This window comes from Schistocerca piceifrons, chromosome 1, assembly GCF_021461385.2.
Source record: "Schistocerca piceifrons isolate TAMUIC-IGC-003096 chromosome 1, iqSchPice1.1, whole genome shotgun sequence".
Taxonomy (NCBI): domain Eukaryota; kingdom Metazoa; phylum Arthropoda; class Insecta; order Orthoptera; family Acrididae; genus Schistocerca; species Schistocerca piceifrons.
The window spans coordinates 310,892,786-310,912,551 of record NC_060138.1 but is presented as its reverse complement, the minus strand read 5'-3'; the positions used below and the strand labels follow the sequence as shown (position 1 = coordinate 310,912,551).

At 46.1% G+C, this 19,766-nt stretch overlaps 1 protein-coding gene across 1 annotated transcript in view; it reads right to left on the bottom strand.

The window, feature by feature from the left end:
- LOC124788890 (nuclear pore complex protein Nup107) overlaps positions 1-19,766 on the bottom strand; it is a 244,504-nt gene that overhangs the window by 136,062 nt on the left and 88,676 nt on the right. The window lies entirely within an intron of this gene.

The following is a 19,766-nucleotide window of genomic DNA, read 5'->3' as shown; positions in this document are numbered from 1 at the left end:
ATCAATACTGGATGTTAACAAATTTCTCTTCTTCAGAAACGCTTTCCTTGCCATTGCCAGCCTACATTTTATATCCTCTCTACTTCGACCATCATCAGTTATTTTGCTCCCCAAATAGCAAAACTCCTTTACTACTTTAAGTGCCTCATTTCCTAATCTAATTCCCTCTGCATCACCCGACTTAATTAGACTACATTCCATTATCCTCGTTTTGCTTTTGTTGATGTTCATCTTATATCCTCCTTTCAAGACACTGTCCATTCCATTCAACTGCTCTTCCAAGTCCTTTGCTGTCTCTGACAGAATTACAATGTCATCGGCGAACCTCAAAGTTTTTATTTCTTCTCCATGAATTTTAATACCTACTCCGAATTTTTCTTTTGTTTCCTTTACTGCTTGCTCAATATACAGATTGAACAACATCGGGGACAGGCTACAACCCTGTCTTACTCCCTTCCCAACCACTGCTTCCCTTTCATGTCCCTCGACTCTTATAACTGCCATCTGGTTTCTGTACAAATTGTAAATAGCCTTTCGCTCCCTGTAGATATCAGCATCAATTCCTTTTTTGAGTAAACAAAAATGAGCAAAGTTCTTAACCTTGTGACGTACAGTCTGAAGTTGGAACTGGAGTGTCAGATGGCGTAAATCAGAGCTGGCAGTAATTTGCGATTTGAAACTGTACAACAACAGTACTGTATATCCAATCTGTCATGACACACCAAAAACGGTTAGCAGCATTAATGAGTAACAACAACAAAACAATTGTTATACAAAAGAGACTGACTAAATGACACTAGGAATTACACAGCACGAGAAAGATAGACATTTAAACAAACAATTTCACTGATCAAGCACAGAATTCATAGGTCATAGATGGAAATATATCCTCCTCATTTTGAGGTATCTTCATATGACACAACCGACTTCCCTTTAACAAACTTGCTTTCAGTCAATAACGCAAGATGTACTTCCTGAAAGAGTCACTATTTGTTTTTTACTTATTTTTAAATTGTATCAGCTTGCCACATTCCTGTCCCTTACATATTCAAGGTTAAGTGTTTCTTAAAGACCCAATATTCAAGAAGCCAGCATAATCAGTGGACAACAATCCTTTCAAGCCGTTTGCAGAGCTTGTTTGTGAAGCTAACTGGCTAATAACTGTCTACGGTTGTTGGATTTCAGCCCAGTTTAATGACTGGAATGATGATACTACCTTGTCACTGCAATTCCCGGACACAAAGGTGTTCAAGCAAGAGCCAATGCATCCTTATAGAGACGATCCTGTAGGAAGACACCCTGTACAGTTATGGATCTTGACTCACACCTTGGAAGAAGAGGCATACCTTCCATGGAAGGAGACGCAGTACTCCCAACAATTATTCTTGGTGTTTTTAATTTAATAGCAAGCCTTAGCAGAAAGTCACTTAGAAGTGATAAGGTTGGTCTGCGAAGGACATTGCAGGAAAAGTTGCAAGGCTCTTTGGTGATTCTGAACAGCTACTGCAATGTCTTTGGTCTAGCATGGTACCAGCTGGTGATGGTGGGGATCTGTAGAAAGGGGAATAGCAGTTCCAGAGGCATGGGTAATTGGATCAGAGGTGCCTTGTACAACCTCATCAATGTAATCTCACTGACAGGGGGTGAAAGTACAAGAAAGGCATGCAACATGCAATCTGTCAGGAAGGGGATGAAGGTCACAACAAAGACATGCTATCTGACAGGGAACGGGAACGTAATAGCAAAGGTGTATAATTGCAAGTTGGCTTTTCAAAGCACCTAACATGGTAGCCAGTCCATCTGGCTGTGCAAGAAAGCAACAGGATCAACAGAAAGCGGTCACTGTTCATGTAGTGACTAATGTAGTGAAGCCACAAGATTCGGGGAAGAGATCATTAGGTCAGTAACTGGTAGGGTGTCATAGACAGCATTGAAGTGTGTAGAAATACTATCTTTCAGAAGAGACGGATCATTGTCAGTAAGAAGCTGGTCAATTAGAAGGTCTCTAACTGGTGGTGCAGTACTTCCCAAAGGGAGTTGTGCACATTGAAGTCCACGAATAGGTGATAAGGGAGGAGGGAGGCGAAGTTGTTGGGTTAAGGTGGTCAACTCAATGTAAGTGGCCAGCCCAGAGGTAAACAACCACTGCTAATGATGACCACCGAGGTCAACTGCACCTGCACCAAGCTGTTTCCAATGTGATATGAAGGGGAATCCATTCACAAACTAAATCAATATGAAATAATGCGCAGACTTCTCTCCTGGGGCCAGCATGGTTCCAACAGAATGCATGATAGCTATGGAGTGTTGGGGGAACGGTCATCAGTGAAGCATGCTTCTTGCATAGCAACACAATTTGCAAAAGATAAGGAAATAAGGTGATGTAGTTTTGGCAGGTGACAGTAATATCATTCAGTTTCACTAAATGATCACATTACGGGTGTCCAGCTTAGGTGTGAAGGAGCCAGGAGTGTTCATGTCACAGGATCACTGCCTGTCACCAATGTGAATGGAGCCACATCAATGGGCTTCGGTTCATCAGTTCAGAGCCCAACTACATGGGGGGAATCTGGCACCTCTGGGGTAAAAGGAGTAGCTCCTCCTGCTCCTCCTCCTCCTCCCTCCTCCTCCTCTCCTCCCCCCCCCCCCCCCTTCCATCCCTCCCCATAGCCTTTGGCAGCTGAGAGTCTTCCAAGGGCCTATTCACAACATGGGGATGGATGAGGAGAGGCCAGCCTTTTGACCCAAAGGCCACAGTTCCTTCAGCCATTGGCTGGTGTCAGATGTTCCCGAAGATGGTACCACAGGAACTACAAGAGAGGAACAAAGTTTCACATCACACCTGTACACCATGACTAACTTTTTCTGGAAGGACATTTCCCTCAAAAACTACAATAAATGCACCTCTAACTATTTAATTGTCCTTGGAAGCTTTTTGGGAGCATTTGACAAAATGTACACCTCATCGCTTGAGATTAGCCCATAGCTCCTTGTCTGGAGTGTAAGGTCTCTGTGGAAGATCATTCCTTGGACCATATTCAAAGGTTCTTGTGGGGCAATGGTCACTAGTAAGTTGCTAAGACAATCACATACCTGAGGTGCTGTAGATTTTGCAGGAAAACAGGCTTTAGCCAATAGCAATCCATTGTGCATTTTTACCAAATGCTTATCTTCTCCAACATTATTTTCAATATGTTTCATAAAAAATTGTAAAAAAGTATCCCCATCAGATCAAATATATCCAAAGCACTGGATAAATTGTTTTGCACTCAAATGCCTGGCTTGTCCCTCTTTCCATGGAGTAGTCAGGTTAGGGAATGCCGTGCAGTTACAAGTGTCCATATCGAAATGCTTAGACCTTTCTGACAAAATGGCTAGGTCAGAATGACCCATGTTTTGGTGTAATCTGATACATTTCACATGCAAAACAGTGGCCCCGATGCCAGCTACTCGTCACAGGGAACACCCATCCACAGCAAAGGACATCTGGTAAGATGGTCATTGACAGAAGTCCTAATGCCACAGGAAGAAAGGGATCTGCTTCTGCCACAAGTTTCCCCAAGTGAAATTCCCTGATATTTCCCTGATTTGAAGAGTCTTTTTCCGGCTGCAGTGATGTCTGAGATTTGATGTTTTACTGGATTCCTGATATTTATGGTACACTCGTGAAATGGTCATATGGGAAAATATCCACTTCATCGCTACCTCAGAGAAGCTGCATCCCGCTGCTTGTGGGCTGACTGCAACACCACATTCAAACCCACTTAAATCTTGATAATGTGCCATTATAGCAGCAGTAACCGATCTAACAACTGACTTTTTGTCTTATATGGGCAGCACTGTATTCTGCCTGCTTACATATCTTGGTATGTGAATACGCATGCCTACACCAGTTTCTATGGCGCTTCAGTGTATGTTTCATTAAGATCACTGATTATGTTTTATTTCAATAAAGTGAAACATTTGGTAACAAAAATATGCTTTTCCTTGGAGTCATAAGACAGATTTAAAATTACCTTCACTGGTTTCAGAAATAACCTCAGCAAAAAGTAGGCCTCTTTAAAGAAATGTATAATGCAGGGAAGAGTTGTGTAAACCAACACTATAGGTGATAAGACAGTAAAATGATTCTACTATGTTCGTTATTGTCGGTTATTACTCACTGTGTTGCGTCTATTATTTTACACGTATTGTGTATATTCTTGAGCTCACTATTTAACTATTCTTTCTGTTCCTCATTTGAGTTACATCTTCCCTTCCCACTCATGATTCAACTCTCTGATATCTATGTGTTTTAGGTCTCTGTAAAATACAATGCCCTTAATAGATGAGACTTTATTAAAATTCCATGGCTACTGAATGTTCTCACAATAGCTGTGTGTTCTGACAGTTGGCTGCTGTCTCTATTAGCAGTGTGCAGTTGCTCAGATACTTGACAAATTTTGGAGTGCTCACTCTGCAATGGAAACCTTTTTGTACACTAAATGAAGACACATTTACAAATGATTTTTTCGTCTTTTAATAAGCAAGAATATCTTATCAGAAACAATATCTTTTGTTACAATTTTGAACCCCTTTCTGAACTGAAGCTCTCTGCAGGCTACCTAAAGTCCTCTTAGTTGAGGGGAGTTGTTGCTTCCATGTTACACCAATCCCATTGGGACTGTTATTTGAAGAATCAGAAAAAACTGTATACCCACAAATAGCTTGGAAAGTAAAGATCAATCCACACAATAACCCATATTGTCTGAAAAGCCTAAGGCACTGAAATGTGATAAGTGATCTGGAGGATGCCCCGACTGTTTTGCTCAGTTGCCACTGATTTATGCCCGGAGCCGACAGTACTCAACAGGCCACATCTCAGGAATCCCAGGTTTTCAAACGCATCCCCACCGACACTGGTTTTGCTACATATTTATCTATCATTGAAATTACAGAGCAGTGCATAAAAATCAGTTAAGCGATACAACCAGAAAACAAAAAGTTTCCCTATGTAGTGACTTTCCCATGTACTGAGTAAAACACTCATCTGCGGCCTTTACAGACCTGTATAAAGTAAACATCGAACCAGCAACTAACATCAGTGATTCCTGGAAGTGTGTACAAGAGCTCTTTCACATTAGATGCTTCTCTGCTAATGTATTTCTTGTAAAACTTCACATTTGTCATAGCTATCCTTCATGCTGATATCTAAATGAGTCAGAGGAAGTCATGAACCATGTCTCCAACTTTTTCCACAGATTTATTAAGTCCATACTCAGTGAATACCGACTTTGTTACTTTGAAATACTTCTGTAGCAGTTACACTAACAATAAAACTTTTGCATCAACCTCAATTCCTCTAGGCCTTACAGTAAGTTGTTTCTTTTTTTAGGGAAAGACATGTTCAGCCTGAACAGCATATTACAACTGCATGGAACAGTGGTTTCAGGATTTCAACAACTTATAAGTGCAGTTAAATACACAGACAGGTTGGTTGGTTGGTTTAAGGGGAAAGGGTGGAGAGACAGAGAGAGAGAGAGAGAGAGAGAGAGAGAGAGAGAGAGAGAGAGAGAGAGAGAGAGAGTGTGTGTGTGTGTGTGTGTGCGTGTGCGTGTGCGTGCGTGCGTGCGTGCATGCGTGTGGGTTGGGGGGGGGGGGGGGGGGGGGGGGGGCAAACTGCTTGGTCATTGGTCTCTTGTTCCTATAAAACAAGTCCACGAGGGAAAGAATAAAACAAATGAGACTTACTGCAGAAAACCAGGAGAAAAGAAAAACCACAACAATAACAGAAGGGCAACAAACACTACAAGGGACAAAATAAGAAAAGAAAACCACAAATAAGAAAAGAAAACCACAAATAAGAAAAGAAAACCACAAATAAGAAAAGAAAACCACAAATAAGAAAAGAAAACCACAAATAAGAAAAGAAAACCACAAATAAGAAAAGAAAACCACAAATAAGAAAAGAAAACCACAAATAAGAAAAGAAAACCACAAATAAGAAAAGAAAACCACAAATAAGAAAAGAAAACCACAAATAAGAAAAGAAAACCACAAATAAGAAAAGAAAACCACAAATAAGAAAAGAAAACCACAGAGAGACGTAAGAAACAGGTAGAAGATATTAACACCTGACAGCAGATGACCACGGCTGGATGACAAAGAGAATAAAAGATAAAGGATAAGCCAACCACACGGCAACACATTAAAACCTCCAGCCCAAAATCGCTATGGCAGAGAACACAGAATGACAAACGACATGCACTAAAACTTGCATAGAAAGATAACCACCAACAGCCCCCCCCCCCCCACCCCCCTCCCCCTCCCACATAAAACGTAAAACTAAATCAGCCGATGAGGTGTTGTTAGCTAAAATTAACAGCAATGAGTCCAATAACTAAAGGTTATGACACAGAGCAGCCAAAGTAGGACAGTGCAACAGAATGTGGGCCACCGGCAACTGGCCGCCACACCGACACTGAGGTGCTTCTTCATGGTGCAGGAGATAGCCATGGGTCACCAAAGTAGGGGCCTATGCAGAGCTGGCAGCGAACCCCACAGTCCCTGCACATTCGTAGTCTCCTTTATAGCGCACAGTTTGTTGTGCGTAACAAGGTTATGCTGTTCCATATCTCAAACCCGAAAACCTTGCAGCATAATACTGAGCGCAGCCCAGTTGCAGAGATGCTGATGTCCAGAAGCAGTTTCCAAGTAGCCTGTCAGCAAGTTCATTGCCGAAGTGTCCGATGTGTCCTGAGGTCTAGACAAACACCACTGAAAAACCAGACCATTCCAGTGCAGAGACAAGACTCCTGAATGCTCACTACCAAAGGATGGCAATGGTAGCACTGATAAATAGCTTGTAAGCCGCTCAAGGAGTCACTACAGACAAGAACAGACTCACCAGAGCACGAACACATATGCTCCAGAGCACGAAGTATGGCCACCAGCTCTGCAGTAATAACGCTGCAGCCATCCGGCAAGCAATGCTGTTCAATATGTCCGGCATGAGCACAGGCAAAGCCAATGTGACCATCAGCCATCAAGCTGTTGAGGTAAACTACTTCAGAGCCCCAGGATGTGTCAAGAATCAAGAGAAAGTGAAATGGAGAGCCTCGGGAGGAACTGAGTCCTTAGGGACATGCGAAAGGTCCAGACTAAGCTGCAGCCTAGGTATACACCATGGAGATATATATATGAATGGACCTGGAGGAGAGGATGTGAAGAAAAGGGCTCGGTCACACAGAAGGGGCTGAACACGAATTGCCATCATAATCTTAATCCTTGAACTGGGTCGCCGATGCAGCACATGAACTGCTGTGGTTGGGTAAAGGAGATGATAATTTGGATGCCCCAGGGAGATATGAATGTGTGTGACATATCTGGCGAGCAGTTTTCAGCGTCCGATCTGCAAAGGAGGGACCCCACCCCAGCCTCCACCAGTATGCAGATCACTGGACTCATCCTAAAAGCTAGTCAAACTCCACAATGGTGCACTGGGTCTAGTAACTGAAACACTGAGGGTGCCATCAAACCATAAACTAGACTCCCATTGTAAAGGTGGGATTGAACAAGGGCTTTGTACAGCTGCAGCAGTGCAGAGCAATCTGCACCCCAGTTGGTGTTGCTCAGGCAACGGAGGCCATTTAGGTGCCTTTTATTTATGTTATGGTTTTAGGGCACAGAACTGCTACGGTCATTAGCGCCCGGTCTGTGACTCAGGAAAAGGTAAAAAAACGAAACTGGAAACCAGCAGCAAGGGCAACAAAACTCAAAAAATTGGAGAAACTAAAAACAGAAGGAAAGCTTTAAAAAACCACTATAGAAGGGGGCTGGCTGTCCCCAAAAAGACCTTCTAATGACTGACATCTCACTGGCACTAATAAACTCGAGAACACTATCGGCTGAGCGCGCGTCATCTGCTAAAATGGAAGATAGATCAGTCGACAGCTGTAGACAGACGCGTAACGGAGCAAAATAGGGGCACTCAAGTAAAAGCTGTCTTACCGTCCACAGCTGAGAGCAGTGGGGACAGAGTGGGGGAGGATCGCCACTTAAAAGATGTCGATGGCTAAAAAGACTGTGCCCTATCCAGAGTCTAGTTAAAATTACCTCCTCCCGACGACGCGTTCGGGGGGACGAGGTCTGAGCACAGGGAAGAGCTTTCACGTCCCACAATTTATTATTGGGAAGTGTCGACCAATGTGCGTGCTATAAAAGAGCAACAAGACGACATAAAACACTCCGTAGATCGACGAAGGGAATCATGCGAATAGCTGGCTGAAGAAGAGAGACTGCCGCCTTGGCTGCTATATCGGTCGCCTCACTCCCACAGATACCAACGTGTCCTGGGATCCAGAGGAACGCCACCGAGACGCCCCCCAGGTGGAGCAAGCGCAGACAGTCCTGAATCCGGTGGAACAGAGGGTGGACAGGGTAGAGAGCTTGGAGACTGAGGAGAGAGCTGAGAGAATCTGAACAGGTAAAATACTGTATCCGCTGATTGCAACGGATGTATTGGACAGCCTAGAGAACAGCGTAAAGCTCCGCAGTATAAATCAAACATTGGTCGGGAAGCCGAAATCGATTTGGGGTGTTGCCAACAATATAGGCACTCCCAACACCTAACGATGTTTTTGAGCCATCAGTGTAAATAAATGTGGCATCCTTCATTTGTGTGCATAGAGCAGCAAATGCCCGACGATAAACAAGTGAAGGGGTACCATCCTTGGGAAACTGACAAAGGTCACGGAGCAGGCAGGTCCGGGGACGGAGCCAAGGCGGTGCTGTACCCCAAGTTGTCAAGAAAGTTTTAGAAAAGCGGAAGGAAAGAGAATGGAGCATTTGACGGAAGCGGACTCCCGGTGGTAGTAGGGAGGATGGGTGGCCTGCATACCCTAAATCCAAGGAGGCGTCAAAAAAAAAAAAATGTCATGGGCCGGATTTGCAGGCATGGAAGACAGATGGCTAGCAAACGACTCGGAAGGACAGCTCGCCGATTGGACAGCAGAGGTTCAGCAGTCTCAGCATAAAGGCTTTTCACAGGGCTGGTGTAAAAAGCTCCAGACACTAAACGTAATCCACGGTGGTGGATAGAGTCGAGACGATGAAGAATAGATGGCCGAGCAGAGGAGTAAACTATACTTCACTAGTCCAATTTCGATCGCACTAAGGCGGAGAAGGACCACACGGTCCGTTCCCCAGGAGGTACCATTCAGGACACAGAGGGTGTTGAGGGATCGCAGACAGCGAGCCGAAAGATAGGAAACGTGGGAGGACCAGCACAGTTTTCTGTTAAACATAAGACCCAAGAATTTAGCGACGTCCGAAAACGGAAGGTTGACAGGTCCTAGATGTAAGGAAGGTGGAAGAAACTCTGTACGACACTAAAAATTAACACACACAGTCTTACTGGGAGAAAAGTGGAAGCCGGTTTTGATGCTCCAAGAGTGGAGGCGATCGAGACATCCTTGAAGACGTCATTCAAGAAGGCTGGTCTGTTGAGAGCTGTAGAAGATCGCAAAATCATCCACAAAGAGGGGGCCCGAGACATCAGGAAGGAGACAATCCATAATGGGATTTATGGCAATGGCAAACAGTACAACACTTAGCACAGAGCCCTGGGGTACCCCGTTTTCTTGGGAGAAAGTACGGGAGAGAGTAGTGTTCACCCGCACTCTAAATGTGCGCTCTGCCATAAATTCGCGAAGAAAAAGGGGCAGCCGACCTCGAAAGCCCCAAGAGAACAGTGTGCGGAGGATGCCTGTCCTCGAACAGTTATCGTATGCTCTCTCCAGATCAAAAAATATTGCTACTGTTTGGCGTTTCTGGAGAAAATTGTTCATGATATAAGTGGAGAGGGCAACAACATGGTCAACTGCAGAACGATGCTTTCGGAAACCGCATTGGGCAGGTGTTAAAAGACTGCGGGACTCCAGCCACCAAGCTAAATGGCAATTCACCATACGCTCCAAAACCTTACATACACTACTCGTGAGAGAAATGGGGCGATAGCTAGAGGGGAGATGTTTGTCCTTTCCAGGTTTCGGAACAGGGACGACGATAGCTTCCCGCCATCGTCTGGGGAAAGTACTGTCGGTCCACATTCGATTATAAAGGCGAAGGAGGTAACGCAGACTATTGTATGATAAATGCAGCAACATTTGGATGTGGATACCATCCGGTCCCGGGGCAGAATAGCGAGATGAAGAGAATGCATGTTGGAGTTCCTGCATGGAGAAAACAGTGTTGTAGCTTTCGCGATTTTGAGGGGAGAAGGCAAGAGGTTGCATTTCCGCAGCGCGTTTCTTCGGGAGAAACGCTGGCGGGTAATTTGAAGAACTCGAAATCTCAGCAAAGTGTTGACCCAATGAGTTAGAAATTGCGATGGGGTCGACTAATGTATCATGCGCGACAGTGAGCCCAGAGACCGGGGAGAAACTAGGTGCGCCAGATAACCGTCGAATCTGACTCCAAACTTCCGAGGAGGGAGTGAAGGTGTTAAATGAGCTAGTAAAGAAGTCCCAGCTTGCCTTGCTATCGCGGTTGACGCGACGGCATCGCACACAGAATGGCTTATAGCGGATACAGTTGGCGAATGTAGGATGGTGTCTGGAAACGCGAAGAGCACGCCGCCGCTCACGTATTGCGTCACGGCATGCCTCGTTCCACCAAGGAACTGGGGGGCGCCGGGGCAATTCGGAGGTGCGAGGTATTGAACGTTCCGCAGCTGAAAGAATAATGTCTGTAATATGAGTGACCTCATCGTCGACGCTATGAAAGTGACGGTCATCGAATGTCGCTAGAGACGAAAAAAGTGTCCAATCGGCTTGAGCAAACGTCCAGTGTCGCGGGCGCATATATGACAGGTGTGGCTGCAATCTAAGGACACATGGAAAGTGGTCACCCGAGTGTGTATCAGCAAGGGCGAACGATTCGAAGTGGCGAGCTAGCGGAACAGTACCGACCGAAAGCTCCACATGAGAGAAATTTGTCGTGGAGGCAGACAAAAATGTAGGGTCCCCAGTGTTGAGGCAGAAAAGATCCGCTTGGTGGAAGACGTCTATCAATAGTGAGCCATGTGGACAAGGATTTGGAGACCAAGAAGATGAAGGAGATCAGCTCGTGCCATTGGTGTGGACGATGGAATGTATACAGTACAAAGAGAGAAGGTGTATCCAGAAAGGGAAAGACGGACAGCGACAGCTTGGAAGGAAGTGTTTAAGGGGATTGGGTGATAATGGAGAGTATCATGGAGAAGAATCATGAGTCCTCCATGTGCTGGAGTGCCTTCAACAGAGGGGAGATCAAATCGGACTGACTGAAAATGGAGGAAAACAAAGCGGTCATGGGGACGCAGCTTTGTTTCCTGAAGACAGAAGATGACTGGCGAGTAGGATCGTAAGAGGATCGAAATTCATCCCGATTGGCTCGAATGCCGCATATATTCCAATGGATAATGGACATAGGGTGGACAGAAAATGGAAGAATGTGACCAAGGTTGCCCTCAACTCAAAAACAGCGCAGAGCTTGCGACTGACAGCGTGGAATGGCAGTCAGCCGAAGGCAGAAGATCCTGATCCATAGGCTGTTCAGGAGCAGCTCTTGCCACCAGCGATTGGCCGGTTGATCGGCCGCCAGCAGTGAACCTCGGCGACACAGAAGACGGCCGAGGGTGGCTACCGCCAGGTGGTGCTGAAGATGAGACACGCCGTGGCGGAGAAGGAGAGGAACTGGGTTTCTTATTAGCCTTCTTGGAAACAGGATGTTTATATGAAGGAGGAACTGATGGTTGTGAATTTGGGGTACGTAAAACATCTTCATGTAAAGGCTCTTTTTTGGAAGTCCGGGTGTCTGACTTTTGGGCTCAAGATTTAGCAGAACCCGATGAAGGGCGAGCCTTAGAGTGAGCAGGCGAAAGTCGAAAGTGGGGAGGTTGAACGGGCAATCTTTGCGCTGGCCGATCTGACGACTGTGGCACTAAAGGTGAGATCGCAAGTCTGCATGGCCGCCTCCTTTCTTGGCCGGGGAGAGCAAGGACAGTGCTGTATTTACCTGTCTGAGGCACAGTGGGCTTTCGACTGGCGAATAAATTTCGAGCAGCAAAGGTCGACACCTTTTCCTCCACTCTGATTTCCTGGATGAGCTTTTCGTCTTTAAAAATGGGGCAATCTCGAGAGGAAGCAGCGTGGTCACCCATACAGTTGATGCAACGAGGGGATGGAGGTGGACAAGCACCCTCATGGGCATCCTTGCCACATGTAACACATTTGGCCGGATTGGAACAGGACTGGAACTGCTGACATTGATAGCAACGCGTAGGGTTTGGGATGTAAGGGCGAACGGAAATTATCTCATAGCCCGCTTTGACGTTTGATGGGAGTTGAACTCTGTCAAATGTCAATAAGACAGTACGGGTTGGAACGATGTTCGTGTCAACCCTTTTCATGACTCTATGAACAGCCGTTACGCCCTTGTCAGACAGGTAGTGTTGAATTTCCTCGTCGGACAATCCGTCGAGGGAGCGTGTATAAAGACCCCACGTGAGGAATTTAAAGTGCGGTGCGCTTCCACCCGGACAGGGAAGGTGTGTAGCAGTGAAGTACGCAGCAATTTTTGGGCCTGGAGGGCACTGACTGTTTCTAACAACAAGGTGTCATTTCGTAACCTGGAACAAGACTTTACAGGACCTGCAATTGCGTCGACACCTTTCTGAATAATGAAAGGGTGACCGTGGAGAAGTCGTGACCTTCGTCAGACGGAGAAACAACAAGGAACTGTGGCAACAATGGAAGAACTGTCTGTGGCTGAGACTCTGTGAACTTACTCTTGTGAGCAGACATAGTGGAAGGTGAGGGAACCATTGCGGAAGAATCCCCCATGATTACCGGCGTCTCCGATGGCGCGTTCCTCCCTTGTGGGGGGCCTCTCTGAGGGCACTCCTGCCTTAGGTGATTGTTCACACCTCAGGTCACACCTCCCGACAAACGGACGGAGGGACCAATCGGCACTTTCAGAAGGCATCAGCTCGGGTAATCACCCCTCCCTGGGCCTGGCCGTTACCAGGGGGTACGTACGTGTCTTACCTGTCTACCCGCGGCGGGGAATTACGCGTTACCCAGTCGCCGGCTACGCAGGGAAATGCGTGGGTCGGCCTTCTGACATACACAGGGAGGAAGAAAGTGAAGGGAAAAATAAAGAAAGGGAAAGGAAAGAAGAGGGGTCTCAAACGCCGCAGCGGAGAAAAGGGTAAAGAGGAGAGGTAAGGAAAAGAGAAGGACAAAGGAAGGACGAAGACTTGCAAGCAGAGAAAGCGAAGAATGTGTTACATTTACGAGCGTCTGTCTCCGGACGTAGGCACAAAAGATACTCCCAGAGGGGGAGAAAGGTAAGAAAAGAGGTAGGGGTGGGGGGGGGGGGGGGGCGGGCGGGCGGAGAGTTGTGACGCCCTGGGGGGCATTGAGGTGCTGCCAGCGCTTCCACTTCAACTGATGAAGATGAGGAAGCTAAGTCAATCGGGCATCGAAAACCAGTCCTAAGAATCGATATGTCTCCACTACCACGAGTGGATCGCTGTCCCGGTATAGTTCTGGATCTGGATGAATTTTAAGACTCTGACAGAAGTGCATGATGCCGACTACGTGGCTGAAAACTGGAAGCCATGGGCTAGAGCCCATGACTGCACCTTGCGGATGGCACCCTGTAAGCACCGCTCAGCAATTCCAATACTGGAGGAGCAGTACGAAATGCAAAAGTCGTCTGCATACAGAGAAGGTGAGACGGATGGCTCCGCAGCTGCTGCTAGACCGTTAATGACCCCTAAAAATAGGAAGACACTTAACGCGGAGCCTTGCGGGACCCCATTCTCCTGGATATGGGGGAACTATGGGAGGCAACAACTTGGACACGGAAATTACAGAGCAAGAGGAAGTTTTGGATCAAAATCGGGAGTAGGTTCTGGAGACGCCATTCATGTAATGTGGCTAGGATATGTATCACGAGGTCATGTCGTAGACACTTCTTAAATCAAGAAAGACGGCAACCAGGTGTTGGCAGTGGGAAAAGGCTGTTCAGATGGCAGACTCAAGGGACAGTAGGTTATCAGTGGTAAAGTAACCCTGGCAAAAACTGCACTGGCACAGAGCCAGTAGGACCCGGGACTCAAGGAGCCAAAACAACCGCCCACTCACCACACATTCTAACAACTTACAAAGAATGTAGGTGAGGCTGATGCACCGATAGCTATCCACATAAAGTGGGTTTTTTCCAGGTTTGAGCACTGGAATGACAGTGCTCTCCATCACTGCACTCCAGTTGCCCCTGAAGATGAGGATATTTTTCTAGTAGTCCAAAGAAAGATGTTTAATCATCTGAGCATGGATGCCATCTGGCCCAGGGGCAGTGTCGGGACAATGTGTACGGGCGAGGAGGAGCTCCCACTCAGTGAATGGAGCATCATACAGTTCACTGTAGTGTGTAGTGAACGGGAGGAGTTTGCCTTCCATCCGCCCTCGATGGTACGAAAATCGGGGTGGGGGGTAATTCTCCGACGCAGAAGCCCGAGCATAGTGCTCAGCAACTGCGTTTGCATTGGTAGATAACACTCCACTGATATTAATGCCAGGGATACCCGTTCAGGTCTGGTACCCAAGGGTGCATCTGATCTTCGTCAGACTTGTGAAGGCGATGTATGGTACCCAATGGTTGACACAAATGTCTCCCTACCACGTTTTTATGAGCTGGCAAACACGGGCATGGAGCCTTTTAAAAGATATTGGGTTCTCCGATGATGGGTGCCGCTTATGTCGCTTTAAAGCCTGTCTATACTCTTTAATGGCATCAGCGATTTCTGTCGACCACCAAGGCACCGTCTTTCACCGTGGCACAAGGGAACAAGGGATCGCATTTTTCACCACAGAGATGATCATTGTGGTTACTCGCTCAACCACTACATCGATGTCTTTGTGTGGGGGAGATTCAATGATGACGGCAGAGTTGAAAGCTTCTCAGTCTGCCTTGTTTAATGCCCATCAGGGTAGGTGTCTTGGGGAAAGACGGGGGGGTGAGTGGGGGGGGGGGGGGGGGTGACAGGAATATGGTAGGGGGCCCCAGTATTTAAGAAGGAGATGTCGAGTTAAGATAGTAAATTCTTGACAGCCCTACCTAAGCCAGTAATCATGGTGCCACCCTTCATGGGGTTATGGGTGTTAAAATCTCCCAAAAGTAGGAAAGGTTTTGGGAGTTTATTAATCATTGTAACCAATGTGTTCAGGGGTACTGCACCATTTGGAGGAAGATATCTATTGCAGTCAGTTATTTCTTGTGTTGTCCTTATCATCTTATCCTGAGAGCCACTGCTTCGAGAGGAGTTTGAAGGGGCACAGGTTGGCTACATACAGAGTTCAGGACATGGTTGCATACTCCACCTGACACACTATTGGAGCCACTACTGTTTTTGTAACATTCCCTATAGCTGCGAAGGACAGGGTTCCACATTGCCGAGAACCAGTTTTCCTGGAGGGCAATGCAGAAAGCAGGCGTAAAGCTTGACAGTTGTCATAGCTCAGCCAGGTAGCGGAAAAACCGCCACAGTTCCACTGGAGGATAACACTGTCTTGATGCTGGGAATGTATGAAGCAATCAAGGAGGAAGTTTATACCTCAGGGTCACCTGCTGCCATCGATTGAGTACCTGTGCAAACTATATCCACCATGTCTGAGGGTTCGGCAAGATCTAGGTCCTCGGGGATTGCCAGAATCTCCACCTCATCCTCAAACACAGAACTTTTAGGTAGTGGTGGTGTGGGCGCCACCACAATTTATTTTTCCTTGGGGGTCTTCTTCTTCTTAGATTTCTCTCACTGGCTGGGTGGGCTTCACTGATTCAGTCTTGGGGACTGAGGAGGATCTTTAAGCCCTACGACCAGCTGTCTGTGGGTGCTTCAGCCACTGGCCGTGACCACTTTCCCTCTGGTAAGAACCTGTGAAGGGAGTTACCCAAGGGACCACTTCCTAGCGAGAGCAGCCAAAGAAGACTGGTAAGTGGGGACTGATGTCCCCGATGGTTGGACGGTGGGAGGGGCGGGGGGGGGGGGGGGGGGGGGGGGGGGCATTCCTCTCTAAGTAGGCAACACGTTAGCAACAAAGACAGTCTTGCAAGCCTGAGGGCCAACTATAAATGGCTGAACTGATTGGGCTGGAATCGGAGTTGTAGCTGTGGCCTTAGATGCTGTTGTGCGCACAAGATACAACCTTTCAAATTTTCTCTCAGCCTCAGTGTAGTTCAGTTGATCCAGAGTCCTGTATTCCATGATTTTCCTTTCTTCCTGTAGAATCCTGCAGTCCAGTGAGCAAGGGGAATGTTGCTTGCCGCAGCTGACACATGTGGGAGGTGGAGCACATGGAATATTGGGATGTGATGGATGTCCACAATTGCGACATGTGACACTGGAAGTACAGCGGGAAGACATATGCCCAAACTTCCAGCACTTAAAGCACCACATTGGGAGAGGGATATATGGCTTCACATCACAGCATTATACCATCACCTTGACCTTCTTTGGTAATGTATCACCCTCAAAGGCCATGATGAAGACACTGGTGACCACCTGATTATCCTTTGGATCCATATGGACATGCCAGGCGAAATGAATAACTCGCCACCAAGGTGGCGCACAGCTCGTCATCTGACTGCAAAACAATGTCACTGTGGAATATAATACCTTGGACCATATTTAAGCTCTTATAGGGTGAGATGGAAACAGAAATACCCCCAGCTTGTCACAGGTGAGTAATGCCCGTGACTGGGCAGGGATGCTGTTTTTATCAGGACTGACCCAGATCGCATTTTAGACAATCCCTCCACCTCCCCAAACTTGTCCTCTAACTGCTCCACAAAATACTAAGGCTTCATCAACATGAAGGATTCCCCATCAACTCTCGTACAAACTAGGTACTGGCGTGAATAAGGTTCGATTACACCTTTAGCCCGGCGCTACTACGTTGGTGTGGTCAGGGAGGGGAATACTTCCTTGCATTTAACTGAGACCTCGAATGCTTAGAGACTGCTTGTGTTTGACCACCAGCAAGTGATGACTTTGTGTGCTTCATGGCATGTCATCTGCCCTGATGACACCTACTTTGGCCAGAGGCCCTCCCTACAGGCACCACCCAACCTCAGCAAAGGTCACTTGGCAGGATGGCCATTGCTGGGAGTCCTGATGTTCCAGGTAGACTGGCATCTACTCCTTGGCATTCATGTGGAGTTAACGGTGCAGGCATGAGCAGAGCAATCCCTGTATAGTCAGAAAGCCACAACCAAGAGGGTATATGGCAACTCCACCACAACAGACTGGCTACCATGCCAGATGACACGTGCAAACAAGTCCATTATCATCGCCAGCACAGAAAACGACACCGCACTGTGGATGGAGGAAATGCACCTGGGAAGGTGTCCTCACATAATAGCTGAAGAATGAGCGAAATTGCAGATCCACGACGATGAAGAAGCTAAAGGTCTCAACACACAATAGACTCTATGCAGCACATAAGAAGCCGTTCCCCAATTGGCTCGCTCTTCAGAAAAATTTTTGGAGAATGATGCTCAAACCCTACAGGGGACCATCACAAAAAGGCCGAGATGTTTGAGACTCCTTTTAGTCACCTCTTACGACAGGCAGGAATAACTTGGGCCTATTCTAATCCACGGACCTGCAGGGGGGGACACAGACAGGGAAGATAACTACATGCACTTCATTAAGTAATCATAATTATATTGTATGAATATAATAGAGGGAAACATTCCACGTGGGAAAAATATATCTAAAAACAAAGATGCTGTAACTTACCAAACAAAAGCTTTGGTATGTTGATAGAGACAAAAAATTCACAAACACACACACAAATTACAAGCTTTCGCAACCCACGGTTGCTTCATCAGGAAAGAGGGAAAGAGAGGGAAAGACGAAAGGATGTGGGTTTTAAGGGAGAGGGTAAGGAGTCATTCCAATCCCGGGAGCGGAAAGACTTACCATAGGGGGAAAAAAGGACAGGTATACACTCCTGTGTACACACACACACACACACACACACACACACACACACACACACACACACCTCCATCCGCGCATATACAGACACAGGCAGACCTGTGTGTGTGTGTGTGTGTGTGTGTGTGTGTGTGTGTGTGTGTGTGTGTGTGTGTGGGGGGGGGGGGGGGGGGGGGGGGGGCGCGCGCGCGGAATTGGAATGACTCCTTACCCTCTCCCTTAAAACCCACATCCTTTCGTCTTTCCCTCTCTCCTGATGAAGCACCTCTCCCTTAAAACCCACATCCTTTCGTCTTTCCCTCTCTCCTGATGAAGCAAACGTGGGTTGCGAAAGCTTGTAATTTGTGTGTGTGTTTTTTGTCTCTATCAACATACCAACGCTTTCGTTTGGTAAGTAACAGCATCTTTGTTTTTAGATATAATTATATTGCATTTATTTCTTTCACGCAGCTCACAAAACACTTTAGAGATCATCCTACCATTACAATAGTATACCAATTTTAACAAGGGTGTCATTTTCATAAGTTAATCCTCAATGCAAAGAAGTAACTTCAGATGTGCCATAGGAAAGTGTGTTGGGTCCCTTGCTGTTCATGTTGTATATTAATGACCTTGCAGACCATAATAACAGTAACCTCATACTTTTTCCAGATGATGAAGTTATACACAACGAAATACTGCCCAAAAGAAGCTGCATAAATATTCGGTCAGATCTTGGTAAGATTTCAAAGTGGTGCTAAGATTGGCAACTTGATTTAAATGTTCATAAATGTAAAATTATGCACTTCATAAAACAAAAAAACATATAATCCTATTAATACAATATCAATGAGACACAGTTCGAATCAGCCAACTCATACAAATACTTGGGTGTAACACTTCATAGGGATACGAAATGAGATGATCACATAGGCTCAGTTGTAAGTGAAGTAGGTGGTAGTTTATCGGTAGGCTACTGGGCAAGTGCAATCAAATTATAAAGGGGACTGCTTACAAATCCCTCATGTGACAGGTTCTGAAATACTGCTAAAGTGTGTGGGACCCATACCAAATAGGACTAAAAGAGGATATTGAACATATACAGAGAAGGGAAGCACAAATAGTCACAGGTTTGTTTCATCCATGGGAAAGTGTCACAGAGATACTGAAGGAACTGAACTGGCAGACTCTAAGAGAGACTTAAAATATCCCAAAAAATGTTTATTAATAAAGTTTCGAGAACTAGCTTTAAATTATGATGCTAGGAATATACTATAACCCCCTACATATTGCTTACATAGAGACTGTAAGGATAAGGTTAGAATAACTGCTGCATGCACAGAGGCATTCAAACTATCATTCTTCTCGCACTCCTGTGGTTTGCAGAGCATAGGTGTAGATGTAGATCTAAAACTTTTCAAAACTGGAGCTTGGACTCAGTCACAAACATATAGACAAAGAAATTATTTTACATACAACATAAAAGCATTTGCTACTTATTATTTTCTGTAAATAAGTTGTTTTGGTTTACCTACTTGTTCAGTGGCATTAACTGATCCATCACAAAAAAACCTTAATACACAGAACACTAAAACCACTTTCTTCTTGGTGGAAAAGGTGATGTGGATTATTACTTGTTTACATTGCAGCTGAACACGTGCACACAACTGAAAGTTTACACTATTAAATGCTTGGATAAATTACAGTACTCAGTACCAGGAGTGAGTGGAGGAAGGTTTGGGGGTGGGGGGCAAATACT